General features: G+C 39.5%; 1 protein-coding gene across 12 annotated transcripts in view; it reads right to left on the reverse strand.

The window, feature by feature from the left end:
- LOC136105736 (contactin-4) overlaps positions 1-18,341 on the reverse strand; it is a 335,594-nt gene that overhangs the window by 167,054 nt on the left and 150,199 nt on the right. Inside the window, exon 1 of one of the 12 annotated variants that reach the window (XM_071813206.1) lies at positions 18,187-18,209. The exons of the other annotated variants lie outside the window; for them this stretch is intronic. The gene's annotated coding sequence lies outside the window, so the exon portion shown is untranslated. Of the gene's footprint in view, positions 1-18,186; positions 18,210-18,341 lie in introns of those variants that run through there. 12 annotated transcript variants of the gene reach the window in all.

Genomic DNA, 18,341 nt, shown 5'->3' on the forward strand with positions numbered 1-18,341 from the left:
TGCTACGGGTAAGCACAAAACACTCTGCACACTAACAGGTGAGTTGTTGGATTTAAGGTGGTGCTCACCCCTCCAACTGCCACAGGTCTGACCCCAGGTCGAGAGCAAATATCTAGTGGGAATTCACTGCCTTCCCAAACAGCAGCATCATATAATGGTGCCAAAACCTCCAAAGACTTACCAAGCATTTTAAACAGTAGTATCATAAAAATAATCTTCAGGTTTGGACGCAGAAGAGAGAACCAAACTATGGGCTACCCAACTACTGTCTGCTTACACAGAACCTAGGACTGTGCACACAATGTTTGTCTGTTTCTTCTTCTGAGAAGAAACATTTACAGAAACCAGTGCTTACTGGGAGCACAGCTCACTTCGTCCTCTTTGGGTACACCTGCCAACTTCCCTCAAATGCTTTCAAGGAGGGAGGGGAAAGAATTATTAATAAAACTTCAAAAGTCCTTTCTCCTTCCCTCTACCTAGCAGGTAAAATTATCTGATTATTTTTTAAAACATACACAGGCTGCCTGCATGCAGTCCATCTGTGATTAGAACTCACTCCTCAGACTCTTTGCAGAACATGTGTTTTTTCTATTTTAACACTTTTGAAATTTTCAATTTAGACTTCACCGGAGGCCTATTCTGTAACTCTGCTGAAGGGTGAATCTGACTGACTGAAAAGCCATAGTTGGAAAGTAATTACTGAAAGTTCACTTTGAAAATGAGTCTGTTTTCAGTCCCAAGTTTTCCAGTATTTTTATTAGTAGCAATGGTGGAAGAGAAGCTGTGCTTATTCAGCCTGCTGGTGACACTAAGAGGCTGCAGGTACCTCTGAGGATGTGAATGTAATTCAAAATCATCTTGACAAATGGGACATAAAACCAGATTAAAACAGAAGGATGGAACTGTGTAAGAAAGAAGTGCCATGTACTGCAGTAAATAGCACAAACATATGCTGGGGAGCAACTGGCTCTGCCCTGATCCACACGCAGCTGAACGTGTCAGCAATGCCCTGTGACTGTGGAAGCAGCAAAAACCCTGCCTGGGATATATAAAACCAGGTTTGCAGGTCTTTTTCTTCAGAAAATTCCTGCTAGGCAAGCAACCTGTCACTCTCCTCAGCACCAGGGGTCTCAGATGCAGTACTACACGTGTGCATGTAATACTGCATGTCAAGGAAGATTTGCCCCAAACAGAAGCATCCAAAGGAGAACACCACCAAGGATAAGACGTCTATGAAACATGTCCCAGAAATAAAAAACAAATGGAGTTGCTTAGCCTAAAGAATAATAAAGAGAAAAATGGTAATAATATTAAAACATATAAACCCATTGGAAACAGAAAGAAATAATTTGTTTCCACATCTAAAGTGGATAGAACAAGAATGAATATGCAAAAGAGATGAAATTTTAGACTTAAGGGATAACTTCTTAAGGCCAGCTCAAGCACATGTACAGGCTCTCTGAAGAGTCTGCAGAATATCCACTGCTGATGTTCCTTAGTAATTTGTAAGATAAAGTTAATTCCAGAATCACCTAGATATTGAGGACAAACAGTACGTATTTTGCCTCCAGGAACACAAATATTTGGAAGGGGATGGAGAGAATGCCAAACATTGGGATTCTCCAGTCCTGTTGCTGCTGGTTGCAAAGTGAGGTTGCTCCCCTTCTGATTCAGAAATTGCAACAATAACCTTGAGCCAATAATTCATTAAAAGTCACTCAGACTCATGGACTGAAAGGCAGCATGGAGGCATCCTCTATATATAGAGGTTAAAGAAACTGTTCATCTTACATAAAGGGTCATGGGGCAAAAAGCTATAAGTTTTTTTTAGTAAAACTGACAAACAAGGGTGTTCCTAAATTAAAGAAAATGGCTTTATCCGTGAAAGGAGTAAACAGTGTTATTCCAGGTGAGCAACATAAGGAATTAATTAATAAAAAGTTGTGGCAGATACAAACGCAAATAAACAGCAGCTAGGGAAAGCAGTAGGATTAGACCTTACTCAGTAAGACTACAGTTCCATACATCAGCCCATACGGATATGAGAATGCCCTTCTCACAATTTAGTGTTCAAAAGCAATGAGGAGGTTGGACACCTTTGTGAGCATGTTAGTGTGAGGGGCAGAAACCACATCATGCAGGGCAAACTAATGAGAAATCAGTGATCCTGGAAGAAATTATTCTAAAGGGCTGTGAAGTGTCCAATATGCTTAAATCATGGGCAGCTGTTAGTGTTTTGCTCAGAAGTAGCTGGTAGCCCGTGCTGCTAGAGAGCATCGCTGGGATATGCTCTTCCAAGAAGCATCCTGGGCATGGGCAGCTCCGGTCTCCTGAACACTGGCTGTGGCCCAAATTCAGCAAATCACGAGATTTCTAACCCTGATCCAGCCTCTTAATACTCTGCTGAATCAGGTCTGTACGTTGGGAGAGGCACAGGCTCTTTAGCAGATGCAGTCAGTGACCCGCAAAATTGAATGTCCAAAAATAGAAGGTACCTAAAAGATACATCCCCAAAAGCGCAACTCTTCACAGTAATAACTTTCTTGATGTACACATCACTGATTTTTTTTCAGCACTCACAATACAGTTTTCTTCTGATGTGGTAGCTGTTATGAATCCTGAGATAAATATTGGCCTTGCCTTTTGCATAAGGGAGGAGAAAAGGGAATTTGAAAAGATGGCCTGGGGAGACAAAGGGTAGCAAGAATGTGCCGGTGGCATCTCTCACCACGCTCTCCTTGTTCTCACAGCACGTCTGTCAGATCCTGATCTATCTCAAGCTTCTTTGCTGAAATTATCCCTTCTGGAGTTGCTCTTATACACAATTCACACATTATGAAATATATACAAGTTGATTGTGCCTGATAAAACAAATGACACATACACAGCATGTTTCTAAGACATGCTTATGATAAATGGGAACTAAAGGCTTCAAAAATTAATTATCTAAAAAAAAAAAGACAGAGAAAAAACAATGTCAGTTTTTACATTGTGTTTCTTCCTTTGGGCATTCATTCACATTCACTAGATAGAGATTTCATTTTACTGTATCAAGGAAGTCACAGCACCTCAACAGATGCAAGCTCCCAACTCACTCCAGTCATTTATATTTGTCAGGCTGTTGCTCTTTGGTGTGCACTGTGCCTGAGCCACCTCGTCGCCATCACACGCTGTCACCGCTCCATCCTCCCCAAGGAGAAAGCTGAGGTACATATGGACATGGGAAGCGAGGATTGCATCCATCAGATTAAGACAATAAATATAATTCTAACAATATTAGCAAAGATTGTTGAAGGAATAACTCCATAAGTGCCCACTGCTGTCAATTGTGACTCCTAGAGTGTAAATACCATTTCTTTTATGTAAGTTTTTTTGATTAAGTGCTCTGTAACTTATGCTCAGGCTACATATTCCCTAAAACACTGGCTGGTGGGGCCAGCTCTGCCAGCAGTGGGGCAGGCAGGCAGGGAAAGGCTTTGTTGCTGATATAACAAAAGGTGTATAAAATTAACTATCACTAACACCATCCCTTTCTGACTTGCTAGATTAAAAACTTCAAAAGCAGTATACCTCATTTATCTTTATGCAGAACCTAATGCCACAGCTTAAAACCTGATTAGAGACTCTGGATTATACGAAAATAGTCAGCAAATAACAAGCACTCAGTCTTTTAACATTTCATAACAATGCAATACTCCCTGCACACCTTTGTCACCAGCAAAAACAACTTCATGGAAGCAGCAATCCATCTCAGATGGCGGATATTCCCAGCTGCATAACACAACCCTTCACCTTCTGAACCAGTGAATCAGAGAGCAGTTTTCTACCAAGGAAAAAATGACAGTAATTAAAGTCTCAATTACTAGCCACTAACTACCACACATTGCCCTATTACAACTCTTATTCTTTGTCTCTTGCCCCCAGGAAACCATCTTTGTCCTGTAAAACCTGAATAATTTGTAAGCATAAATAATCTCTAGGTAAGAAGATTCGCGTGACTAAAGGCAAATCTAAATTAAGGCTAGTGGTATTAATGAGGGGTCACTCAGTATTGTTCTGCCTTTTCTATGGAAGGGATATATTGAGAAACACTCACCTAAGTCAACACCTATTGGATAACATCCAGCTTTTCTCCACACAGAAAAAGTCCATCACACCACAAACTCGGGAGACACTTTGCTCAAAGCAGGAGTAACATTATCATAATAAAAAGCTGCAAGCAGTGAAACTTCATAGTCTGGCATTTTCTACAAATCAGAATTTACTGTATTTTAGAGAGTCCTTTACCGAGAATTGTTTAGAACAGTTACCTTAAAACTCACCAATTTAAAAACAATTCTCAACTTCATGCAGAGTAAAATTTTCAATACAGTATTTTACACGGTTAAAATGAATGGCTACCCCATATTATCAAAGCAATAAATGATAAACTCTGCATAAAATGTCAGCTTTAGGGATAGCAAAACTAACTTGAAAAAGAAAATAGATTTGACTTGGTATTCAGTAGGTCCAGCTCTTCTCTCCTAGCCATATCACCGTCTATAGCAATAATCTGTGAAGTCTATTATGTATTCAACTTTGTTTTGTTTTATTTTTTTCTAATAGCAGAGATTGTCATTGAGTGACCTGAATGCAGAGCAGAGCACAGGACCAAACCTGGCTGCCAGGCAGGACACTAAGCCATGTCTGAAACAAACCCAGCCCATCCTGGTGTCCAAGCAGCCTCTTTACATCAGAGAACACAGACACACTGGCAGACTCCAGGATGTGAAAATAAACGGTCAGCCAAAGTGAGGCAATAATGTCCCTCTGACTTTTGACTATAAATTTCCTAAAAAAATAAAGGTTAATTTATTGCTGTCTCAGTTTGACAGAACGTTGCACCAAAGAAACAAGACTCAAGGGACTCCGTGTGACAACGAAGTTCCTTTTATCCCCAGGTCACTGCTTCGAGATAATGAATCAAGACACTTTCACAGTCTCTGAACAAAGATAGATAAGTAACATTCTAAGTTATCATTCACTTTTGAATGGGTCCATTCCAAAAATATATATTATGAGAGAGCATTATCTTGTCCAGGAGACAAAAATGATGCAAAAATATTGAAGATATTTCTGTGATATCTCTAAAACCAGTATCTTAATGACATTTCATTTGTCACTTCTGGAGCTTACAAAATAATCCATTTTATTTCAGAGACAAAAGGAGAGATTTCTCTGTAGGAGTTCCACAGAGGGGATGAAGCATATTGGACATATATGGATGTTATACAGAGTGCTTTGCCCAGCGTGCCACTTTCCTTCAGTACTACAAATTGGACATTTCTTAAGAGTATCAAATGGAATTTAGAAGGGAAAAATGACAAGCAAGTTTTTTACTTTGAAAAGCTGATAAGAAGCCGGTCTCACACTCCACATATTCCTGGGAATGCGGCTGTCAAAACAACAATTCCCTCATCACTCGTTACCTGCAGAAGGTTTCAAACCCAGATTTAATTGAGATGCTTGAACTGAGAGATGGTTTTAACTGTTTTGCTAAATTCAAAAATCATCTAGGGAGGGAAAAAAAGAAAACCAAAACCAACAACACAAAACCCAACCACTTTGCAAGTCCTGTTACATGATTAAGAGTTTTGTTTTCCCTTCAAAAATTATTTTAAAAGGTTGCCTAGAATTTGTGTGTTTGAAGGGAACTGCTTTCACCCTCTGACTTTTCCAAACACAAGGTTAGGGACTTAGCACTTTATTTCTGCTGGGTTGCCATTAAAGTGTTACTCCTCTCAGACAAAAAGAAATACTTCCTGATTTTTCAAACTAATGGTATCCAGTGAGCCACATATATTTATTTTTCTTACTGACAAAAATAGGCTTTCTATAGCAGCTGGAAGCAGAAGTAAAGAGAGCATATTTCTCTCTCACTATTTGCTAGTATACCAAAATCTAAATTCTAGCTCTTAGGAGATCTCTCAAAAAACTAACATGGTCCGAACTAAGGGCTGGGTAAATAAGTGAAACCTATACATTGATGATCATATACTGTAACAATTTTTGTGGACTGTGAGATGGCCTTGTAAAATATTTTCTGAAAGACTTCCAGCTGATAACCCTTTGGTATGTTTACTCAGTTTGAATCTGAAAGATTCAGATAGTATGGGAAGAACAACATTCCAGAAGACTTCTGCAAATAATCAAAACAAGTTACACATCAAATATTCAAAACAATAACAAAGCCAATCTAAAAGATCAGCTATGAGCAGTGGATGCCAGAGCTGTAAGGGGCTGAGTCCCAATGCCTGGTCCCCATGATCCCCACTCGTCCGGGATACCAAATTTTTTATAAACACCTCAATTAAACCATGAGAAACTAGTTGCAGAAAACATTTCTTACAGCTTCTTGTTACTCCTGTTGTTGTATAGAAAAGAACAGACTTTGGCCTCAGTATAGGAAAACTTACACAAAGTTATTTTTCACTCTTAAAAACCAAAAAAAAAATTTATTTAAAAGGCCTGTTTAGTATATGGCTATGTTTAGCATTATCTGTGTAACTTTTGTTTGAGTGACAGTACTAAACAAATCAACCATGTACAAAATCTATATATATATATTTTTTTTTTTTTAAATTGCTGGCAGTAAGTAGAACAAGACAATGAACTTAAACTCCTGTACCTGGGTCTCAGAGGATGCAATGCCCAGGGAGCAGTGAGTTATTCTTTAACTCAGAGAAGACTTTTTGCCACTCAGAGCTTTTCAGTATTTTTTTCTAGCAGAATTTAAGATATAAAGACCAGAACTGTGCATAGAACAAAAACAATGTATATACACCTTGCACATTTTACATAAAAATACATTACATAGCCATGCTCATAGGCTATTTCGTAAGTTGAAATTGTTTCACAGAGGTATAAAGCTGGAGTTGGGGTTGCTCTGGACCAGAAGCTGGATCTTAACTCTGCACATTAGCCCAGAAACTTCCCAAGCATCTTAGCAGCACTCTTAATTACATCGTGTTTAAAGTGAATTTTTGTATGCATATTTAAAACACAGAGTGGCTGCTCTACCCTTGCCTCTGGCTATCACTTGATTTGTAAGAGACAAAAAACATCTCGGGGTGTTTTAAAGGCTGTACTACAAATGAACCCTGGCAGAAATTTGACGCAAGGTGTCAGGAAGCATCCCTGGCTTCACAGGTTGCCATCTGAGTGAACGATTCCCTGGAGAGGAAAAGCCTGGACCACGTGGCCTCCTTAACACAGGTGCCTTCACAGCCTCTCCAATCTGCCTGCCATTCTCTTTACAATATTAAATCCTATTTTATCTGTCTTCAAAGGCAGCAGCAGGGCCCCTGCCTTCAGCCTTGCTCTCAGCAGTTTTCCTGCAGCCTGGTTTAGGTCTTCCACTTCTCACCACACATGTGGAGTTGGCAGTGGTACAGTTCATGATTCAAAGCCAAATAGCTCAGTTGTTTGTGTGAAACTGAGGAACCCATGCAATGAGGCAACACAGTAAAACATGAGAATTTACAGACTCCCAGCCTGTTTTTCCTCCCACTATCAGTGGATGATTTCCAGCAGCGAGGAAAGCTTCACAGGTGGGGTATCAAGTGAAGGTACAGTATGCCTCATGGGGATCCTCCATGATTTTTCTAACTGCAAAAATACTGCTGTCACTGTTTCCTTTGCAAGCTTAAACTAAAGATGCAGCTAAGTCAAAATCACATTTGTGATGTTTTGCTATCAAATAGTCTCCTTTTACCATAAAAGTGTTAGTTTCATAAAAAACTTAGCTCCTCCTCAAGGAAACCAACAGGGAAGCAGAAATATGGAGGTCTAGCCTTGACCGTGGTCATACAGAACAGGCTAATTTAGCCTTGAAATCAGTTGATTGGAATACTCCAGATCATAGAATATCAGGTTAGAAAGGACCTTCAGCCCAGACTGAACTGAAATTTTTCCTCCCACTGGGAGAGTAAATCCTTCAAAATCAACCAACCTCAACAGCCAAAGGAAGACCCATCAGAGGCTGGAGGGATCTGCTTGTCACAGTGCTACTGCCACTTGATCGCAGCTCTGACGGAGAAGCAAACTTGTTAAGGTTTGGTGTTTGGAGAGAAGCAAGTGCTGCTGCTCAGCCAACGATGTCATTCGGGGTTATTCTGAGTTCAAATTCAGGGACATTCGAGCTGGAAGAGTCATGGTCATGCACAAATTTACACTTACGAGCTCCCTGGAGTTATCTTGTGCCAGGACAACAGATCTTCACAGAAGATGACTTAAAACCTGTGACTGAATACTAAGTGGATACAAAATAAGGGCAGGACTCAGGCGAGGTGACCCATCTCAGCGATGTGACGTGTGGCTGACAAACCAGCAAAACACAGCGTGCTCAGCAAAACAAAGTGACTCCTGTGACACCTCCATGTAAACACTGCTATTATTTGGTACACTCCATAACACAATCCTTTTGCACTGATTTAATTACTAAACATAAAAGGAAATAAACTCCAGAATGAAAACAAAGAAATTGCACTGCATGTAATTTATGGGAGCTATTCTTCAGCTGAATGCCATAAAATCCTGCATGTTTACGATGCCCTATTAGAGGGCTGAAAACACACTTGCATTTGCCTATATTGACTATGCAGATTATGTGATATTACTGGCTTTTTCTGCCTCTCCCATTTTTCATGGAAGCAGTATATTTGTTTAAAGACATGTTTGCACTAAGCATTAGCTCCTGCTAAGAAAGGAAAAGGAAAAAAAAAACAACTCAACAACAACAACAACAAAAAACCATGACTACCTGTGCTCCCTCATCACCCAAGGCTGTCAAGCTGGTGAGTGCTGAGCAGCTGGCAGAGATACACAAAAGAAGGAGGCAGCGCACAGATTTTTGTTTTCAATCTGGAATATCTATTATTGGAGGAAGCAGCTTCATGGCCAGACAAAATAAGAACCATCTCTGCAGTGGATAAACTATGTCAAATGATCTGAGCTGCATGGTATTTCAGGAATAGCTGGATGGTAGCACAAGGATTTATTGAGATATCACATTAAGCTCTTGGTTTTCTTGTCACAGGAAAGAGATGAAAGGAAATAAGCTTTGTGAACTTGAGTGTAGGATTGATTCATGTATAACGGCTTCAAAACGCATGAACAGAAACATGTGTTCCTGTTATCCCCAGCTTAGGGCTTTGTGTACCCTCCCTGAACACCAGATTCTTCTCCCACATTGCATGCATGGAGTCAGCATGAAGAAACAGGATGAGTTCACATTGAATTCAGCCTGTTCTCCAAGGAGGTAGCAGGAGTTCATCTCTCACCAGCTTGTGGACAGGCCCAGCTACCTACTGAACCACATATAAGCCATGTGTCCTAGTACTGCATCAACATGTTCTTTTTTATTGCATATTAAACCCAGTTTTAATATCTCCTAGAGTGCTGTCAACTTTTTAACCTTTGTCTGTATTTTACTCTTTATGTGCCAACTTGTTTCTAGCTACAGTCAATATTTTCCACTTTTCATTTTGCATAGATAGAGCTGTCAAGTCAAATTTAATACATTCAATATTTGGCAAAACTTCTTAGTAATTTCTGGGCATTTCTAGGACAACTTATTTTAAAGAAGAAATGGTAACATCTTGAATTGAGAATAGAGTCCAAAAAACACCAGGAAACAAGGAGTATGGAATTTGACAATTAAAACTGAGAAAGGGATGGAAAGCATGTCTGAGTAAAAACATCATCTACTTTAGCTTCATAGGTTTGAAGTTAGGAATCTGTTCATGCTGAAATTATCATCATCATCATTTCTCATGATCACTCCAAAGGAAGACACAGATTCCTGACAGCTCTGCTGCTGTTCCAGGCTTTTCCCATTTAGCCTTTTCAAAATCATGTCCATCTAAATCCTAAAGCCAGGACTGAAAGTAGGATAAGAAGTTGGTTTATTTAACAGAAGGTGAAGCTTTTTTGTTTTTCCAGCATGTGATGGAGAGCAGCCGTAATTCATAGCGTTAGTTGTGTGCTTGACAGCCTGGTGGGATGCTCTGGGGTCTTGGGAAGGAATCTCTCTCCCAAAAACAGTACTGTTGGCAGACAGAAATAAGAACACAATGCAGATGTGCAGTCTGGTAGGAGAAAAACCTGGGAGCAGTAGAGAAACGAGGTGCCGAGGTCAAAATACAGAATCAGGAGGGGAAAGAGGCGCATGAGCAGGCACTGAAGCCATAGCAATGGAGACAAAACCACCCTACAGTTGGTAGGAGACACCTGAGAAATAGCAGAGTTCAATCTGAGGGGTCGTTAGAGACTCCAGCTGTGAATAAGGAATACAGACCCAGATTATGTTAGGATTCTCCTTTGTCATTTAATTAATGTGATCTTTCAAATAGCTAGATAAGAATTTACTGCATGTAGTAAAACTTAAATTCTATAATTTAACTTACAACAGTAGTATGTTAATTTATCACCTGTTAAGACAGTTAAAACAATGACTAGTGGCTATAACCAGTGAGCAGAAGTAGCCCATTTTATGGCCTAACTTACAGATCATTGATGCTTAATAGAAGACTATTAGCTCCAATGGGCTTTGGATAAGAACATAGCTGAAAAAATAGAAAAGACACTGGATGGAAAAAAATATTGTAACATGATAAATACCTGCATCATGGATTTTATCAGTTAAATCAGTTCTATGTACAGGCTACCCATTGAAAAAAAACTATACACATTATAAACCTTCCCCAACATTTAACGAGGAGCCCTTATTTCATTTTATTTTAATTAAAGCAGCAGCTAAAGGCACAACCATTACGTTCCCTGGTATTTTACGACTACCACATTATCAAGTGGAACTCCATTAAATACCCGAAGTGAGCTAGAAGTTACAGATAAAACAAGAGAAAGATAAATATTTCAATCAAAGTGATGCTTGTAAGAGAACTTGCTCAGTGGCATTACACGAGTCAGGCACTGGGCAGCATGAGATAAGCTGAGGTACAGCTTGGGCTCTTTTCAGAGCGAGATGCTATAAGCAGCGCACATGTTCTGAGTTCAGTCTCTGCAGTGGAACGAGGAGCACAAGGAAGCTGTGGCTTCCCTGAAAACACTAGACAGAAGGCAAAGCAGTGAAGCTGATAGTTACAAACACAACAGGGAAAATCCTATTTATTTTCTTTTTTTTTTAAATCACTACACATGAGAAAGAAAAAAATCTCACAGTAAAGGCACAGCAGACACCACTAGTGAGTGCTAATCACAAGACTGGATTGTTTTGAGTTTAGATATATAAAAATATTTCATTTCAGTCTACAGAGTTACTAGTTTTAAATGTCCCTTAGTTTATCTGCATGTTCCTTCTGCCTGCTTCCTTCTGCAGAGCTTCTCAAAAGCCCAGCAGCCCTCAGACTTTTTGGTTTATTAGAATATTACAGTGTATACAGAGATCAATTAATTCTACTGAGCTCTGTCTGTTTTTAATCTCAGATGTGAAACTATTGTTTTTTATAATGACAAAGACATGACCATTAGTTATTTCCATGCCTTCCTTCAGAGAAATATTCATTCAGCTATCTACAAAGTTCAGAGAAACTATAAAAAGCCACCCACAGGATAATTTAAATGTACTTAAAAATTCAGGCGACTTCCACGAATCCTGACCTACATTTTAAATTTATTGCAAAACTAGAAACCAGAACATTTTCTTTTGTCTGGAAGCAAGACTGCAGATGTTTTGCCCTCTGTGATAAGCAGTGCTTTGGTGTAGGAGCACATGGTGGCTGGTGTGCTGACCTCTGCATGCTGGAGGCTTCAAGTCCACAGAGACACAGGACTGGCCAATCCGTCACGTCTCTAACAAAGGCAAACTCCTGTCTCCAACATAATCTGCGACTTCTGAGGCACAAGGCTACAGTTAATAGTTCTTAACAACTTGCAGTGTTTCTGCAGGACTATCCAGTGAATTGATATTGCAATGAGAGTCTAGGGGTATTACACGAGACTTCCAAGCCAATGCCTCCTGGTTGTGTCTGTAGTTTAGATCAACCATCCCAGCATGGCCACGGTGCTTGTGAGACCTGCAGCTGTTCCTTATGGTCACAAATCCAGCAGCCCCCATCATTCATGAGGGGACAAAAGCACGGTTTCACTTACAGTGCACGGTCACCTCCAGTGCTCACTGCATAACCATGGCCAGAACACACATTTCAAACAGCCAAAGAAACTGAGTTCACGGTGATAATAAATATCCATGTAAACTTGCATAGAGGGAGAGAGAACTAGCAATGCTGACCTTGCTGTCAGTGCAGGGGCATTTAAATGCACTGGATGACAAGAAAAACAGTTACACTCTTATAAAATAAATAAATGAGCCAGACCTATACTCTAGCCTCATCTTTAAGCACCAATAATAAGCACTTATTAATAATCCTGGCAAGCCAAATTCCCAGACAAAATACACTTTCCTTGCAGGGACAAAGCACGTTGTAGCTGAGACAAGTGGGTATGAGTGATGCAAGCTATTGCAATACTTCTCTCTCTGGTGTTCTCCTTGGGCTTACATCTCTATGGAATGAACTTAAATATGATAAATAAGAATTTCACCCTTGACTGAAAATTCAAATTATCACATTGATTAGCTTTGCCACATACAAAGTAAAAAACATTCACAAAATTGACAGGCTTTACAGAATAAAAGTTGTCACCTCGTACATGCAGTATAGCTACACAGGATAGAGCTAATAGACTTTCTTTTGAACCAAAAAATACACAGATTTCTCCCCCTCCCACCCCCCACCCCCCCCCCCCAAAAAAAAAAAAATCACATCCTCAAATTATTTTGCTGTAATATTTTGGGTATTGACTCATTTCCTGCCTGAAACATGCCCTCAAACCTCATAGACAGAAAGTCAATTCTGCCGATTTCATTTGCTGAAACAGAAGCACATTTGTTAGTGACAGATCTTCTGGCAACCTGGGGAAATGGGAGGTGCTTGCATAGGCACAGAACAGGAAGGGATGATTCAAAATGGTTAAATATTTTCTGGATTCAAACTTAAAAACCAAAACACTTTGCTTAACACAACTGAAAACTAGAGTCTAAACAGCTCAGTGAGGTTTTGTTGCTCTTAGCACTCAACCTACACATAGTCACTTAGAGCAGTGGTTAGGAAAGCATTTAGCTCAATAAACAGGGCCTCCTCAAACTCTACGTGCTTCACAAGCTTTCTAACAAACCCTGTTTTACCACCCTCTCAAGTACTGCTGGAAAAGTCTTGCAGAACGGTAGCAGAGCCCTTGAGTCCGAAGTGTGAAGCAGGTCCTGCTGTCTAGGACTTGTCTCTGAAATGACTTACTGCCAGTGCTTTCACCCAAAAAAAAAGAAGACATTCGTACAAAGCCTTAGCTGACATTTGCTAAATGAATTAGAAATAAAGGATAATTCAAAACAACTCAAGAGGCTTTTATCTGCATGAATTTGCGGTTCTCTTCTCTCCAGCTCTGTCACCATCTCATCTGACGCTCCTTCACTCAGCTCCAGGTTCTCCACACCAAAGTGTTCTGGATAGCCAAGCAAATCAACCATAGCCTGTTTTTAAGTATCACCCTTCTTTAAGTTCTAACATGGAAAATATCTTATTCAGAGAACTCTCAGAACCTACTTAATCTTCTCCCATTCTGGCAGGTGCTGTCATCATACTATGATAGTGGGGAAAAAATGAATGTCTTCCCCAGAGCTGTCCCTTGCAGCAATGAAACATGCAACACTGCAAAAGAAACTCAAGCCTTTTACTGGGGCTACCAGGTGCCGTCTCCTAGCAGTGCTCAGCCAGCTCACAAAAACCCCATAATCCTAAAGAGAATAAAGTTTCTGCTCCAGAACAAAAGCAACATAAAACAAGAAGTTTGCATTTTGACTTTTAAATGGGGATGTGGCATTTCCACTTTTAAGCTTTTTTTCCTAATCCCTCCAGTAAGTCCACTGCAGCAAGCCTGAGGACAGAGCGATGGTGATACTAAAAGACTAGGTGGTTTATAAAAATATCATTGAATGAGGAATGTGAAACCGATAAAACACAGTTTTATGGGCTCTTCAGACACATTTCTGTTTTCTTCCTGCATTTTAATTCTGGTTGGAAAGAAGTCTTTCTGCAGGATGAACTTGTGCAGACCCTCCCAGGGTAGGGCAATTTGGCAGCCGGCCGTGTGACGGTGGCACCCTGCATGGAACTGCATCACGTGCAAGGGACACATCCACGCAATGTCACACTGCTCCTGGACAACCCCATGTCAACGTCACGCAAGGAAAATTTTTATCTGATTAAATGCAAATGGGAAATCTACTTATTGCATCTTTCTAATTCAACCTGTGACTATTTCAGTTGCTAAACTAAAGCGTACAAAACTTTGGAGAAAGAAAAGAGCTAGTATATAATGTTTACATTACATCAAACTGCTGTAATACACACAGTACATTAAATTTGTCAACCTGGGAAACTGAAAACCTATACTCAGGTGTGCATAACAACAAATTGATGAAAAACAATTCATGAAATTTATATCTTTAGCTATGATGGGATGTAAAAAAATTATCCTTCAAACCAGACAGGATTTTAAGACCAAATATCTTTTCTGTGTCACCAGCTAAGACAGTTGGTTTATTTACTTTTCATCCTCTTCATTTTTAAGAAATATGACAGGTATATTTGGAGAAAAGAATTTTTTGTTTCTAGTATGATAAAAAAGATCTTTCCAGCTGTTCCCAGGCTTAGAACATGGGAGGCAGCAGTACAAGGGACAGATTACTGAGCAGAGCGGTCCAGTTTAGGTGTTAAAGGCAATTGATCAGAGAACTTCCACAGCTCTGCAACACATCCCTCACACAGCCTTCACAGCTGCATTTACTTTTCCAGTGTATTTCACTGCCGTTTATCACCTCTTTTAAGAAACAAAAAGCTCCTTAACTTGCTTTTTCTTTCCTGGCTTGTCTTGGTTCTTGCTCACCCTAGGATGCCTGTAGCAAAAGACCTTCTTACAAGCCACTCAGATTTGAAACTGAGCATAATGCTTTCACCTATCCCTAGGCAGGATGGGTTTTTCATGTGTCTCCAAGATTGGTCAAAAGTGATAAAAAACAGTAGTTACACTGTGCCAAACTTGGTCTAGAGTCAGTTTGAAGAATTTACCTTGATATACCTTTCAAGAGATTGATTTTCGGAGGATGAACATTTAGCAGGCCATTGAAAGTCTATCATGATGCTCATCCATAATCACTAATCACAGCCTGGGGATGGACCATTATAATTTGGTGCATGGGTGTGAAAGACAGGTTTTTTGCCACAGAAAAGCAGAGGAGAAAGCCTTCCTAGACAACCATTTTCTGAAGTCCTAGCTGCTGCTCAGATAGTGATATTACACGTCATTTTGTAATGAAAACGACTGTGTGATTATGCTTACACACATCTTAGCATATGTAACATCTAGGCAATATGTGGAAAGAAACAGCATTTCAGGGAATAATAGGCTCAAAGTAAGCTGTACTCTATCAAGCACAGAGATCACCCTGGAGATTTCTTGTGAGAGAATTACATTAAACCCTAACATTGATGTAAGGTCAATTGATTTATAGTATCTTTTAACATTTAAGGCTGCATCACTGTTAGTCTGGAAAACACAAAAGTCTTATTAACCCTCATGTATGGATCTTCAAAGTGCTATCGGTATTTGAAAAAGATATTTAGTACAATCAGGAGTTTTAATGCTACTAAGAAACAGCCAAATAGCATTACCTTCATTTTAAAAAGGCAGAACCCCAACTTTCATAAACAAACTGTTGATTTCTCCCCTGGGGAACAGCAGCTTTCCTGTGTGTTTCGCTCATTCAGAAGAAGCTCAAGGACTCAAATAAATTACTTTTCCAGTGTCACCCCAGTTTTCCTTATTTCTGTGAGCCTTTAGCTATTTTCCTTCCCTAGTTTGTGTCTGAGAACTGCAGCATACCCCTACATTATCTGCTGCTTCATGTGGTGTTTACACTTTCCAGCCTCTGTTCAGAGTTTAAATTATTTCCTGTTTCTTCAATCTGGGATGTGGTCACCCGGCTGTCTCCGATGCTTCCACTCCAGTAAATACCATTATGGTTTAATGACCCTCTATCATCCCTCTCCTGAGAGCAGATGGTGAGTACATGCACACGGAGACAGCTAAAGATTCACAACTTCATCAAATTTCCTCAAATCCATAATTTATATGCAGGGAAGTTCACCAGCCATCTAACCTGATTAGGCTCTCATGCCCCACTTGCAAAAGTTACAGAGATACTTCCAGAATTATTTATAAATCAGGGAGAGGTAAACCTGGTATTTAGAGACATACAAGAAGTTGTATTTGAAACTGATGCCCAATAATTGAACCTTCAGCTGCATAAACCTCAGAGCTGTGTTTAATGTCTGCCCATGGGAGAGCTAAGATGGTGTGGAGCTTTTTGCTCTTTAACACAAACTTTTTCTTTTTTTCCTAAGTTCAGTTTTGAAAAAAAATCAAATAATCTTTTTAGAAACCAATCCTTCATTTTGAGAAAGACTGGACTAAATGTTGAACTTCACATCTTCAGAGCTATAACAAACTCATCGTCATGGAAGCCATGTCCCCTGTCTTTTTAACTAGGAATAGAAATTTTGTGCATAAATCAGAAAACGCACTTGTCAAGATATGGTAAATGAAACTGCATGTTTAAAAATACAACTGCACTTAAAATGTTTTTGAAACCAATGCTGCCTAAATTCCACAGTTCACAGCAATTTCAATTCATTTTTTTAACATATGAAAAAATATTAGTGTAGTCTAATAATGAATGCTTTATGGTTTGACTTCTGTTTTGTGCCATGCTCTTCCTAAACACACCACCTTGCACAAATTAGAAAGCCGTGCAATATTTCCAAGCAGTCGTGCACGACAACATTGTTGATTTTGCACAACTCAGCAACTATCCTGTCGCCTTCTCTGCAATGTAATTTCTCTCTGCTGGTGAACGAACACTCCCAGACAGTTGTGGGACAACCGATAGTTTTTTATTAACTGCAGCTGCTTGGTTTTATTTGACCAAAGAATTGAGGAAACTGTAGATTTTACCTAGTAGGACACCAATTCTATGCCGTGGACAACTTATACGATGGCAATATTGGATAGACTTGAGTCTACCTTCCTGATGAAAATCTAGGTTGGTACTTTAGTTTCATCACATATTTCACACAAAAATCCATAAAGACAAAAACTGCAGAAAACCAAAGTAATTTTATAACATCCGTTATCACTAATACAACACGACACATCCACTCAAATGTATTTTTTTGAGCAGTATTTCATAATTTCATTACTTTTATCACTTGCTTCTCCCCTTCCTTGTATGATTTTAGCTATAATACATGATGTTTGAGGATTTTTAGTACTCTATAAGCTTGGCAGACCAGGTGTTTTCTCTTGTAAAACCTTACAACAACAACAGAGTAGCTTCCCTACAGAGAACAGGGGAAAGAAGGTACCTGTCCAGCATCTCTTGGGCATTGCAGGTCCCTTTGCAATAAACACCTCCAGAGCTAAGACAAACAACTAAACACTTCAAGACATCTGAATTGTCAGAAGAGATGAAAGGGAATAGTTTTATCACTACTATGGCTAATTAGTAACCTTGTTTAGTATGAATCTTGCATTCAGGAGCCAAAACCACTTTACTAACTGCCTGCAACTCTTAGGTTACTCGGGCTCTGATTCTTCAGCTGGGAGACTAAAGCACAACGTTGTCTTTATTAAATGCATTTATCCCCATATCTGTGTAGTTGTCACCCATGCAAAACAGGTCTTTATTAGGACCCTACGCTTTCCCCCTACTCATCAGGACAAGTTGCTATGCTTCGATTGTGTACTTTGCATACTGACATCTACCAAGCAAACACCTGCACAGAAAATAGCAAAGATCCTGCATGTAATAGCCAAATTCCAGTACACATCTATCGCGAATGTTACTACATATCACAAAACTATGGGATCTACTTTTTATTACATTTTTTTAGCTTATGCAGAATTTTTTAAACATGTTTAGGTATCAAAAAGTAGCTAAAGGTAATTACTTCTTAAGCATGCCTTCCCCGTATAAATTATTCAAGTTTCATAATAATTTATACAGTAACTTACCAGTGCATATGACAGCTGTTCCCAAATTCCTCCCAGTGGTCTTACACTTCATATTTTTCCACATACAACACACCCTCTCAGCTCAGCATGAAGCTGTTTCTCTGCGTTTCATTTGACCACAGTCCTCTTAGACGTCTATTGCCTTATTTACATTT

This window comes from Patagioenas fasciata, chromosome 10, assembly GCF_037038585.1.
Source record: "Patagioenas fasciata isolate bPatFas1 chromosome 10, bPatFas1.hap1, whole genome shotgun sequence".
NCBI classification, from domain to species: domain Eukaryota; kingdom Metazoa; phylum Chordata; class Aves; order Columbiformes; family Columbidae; genus Patagioenas; species Patagioenas fasciata.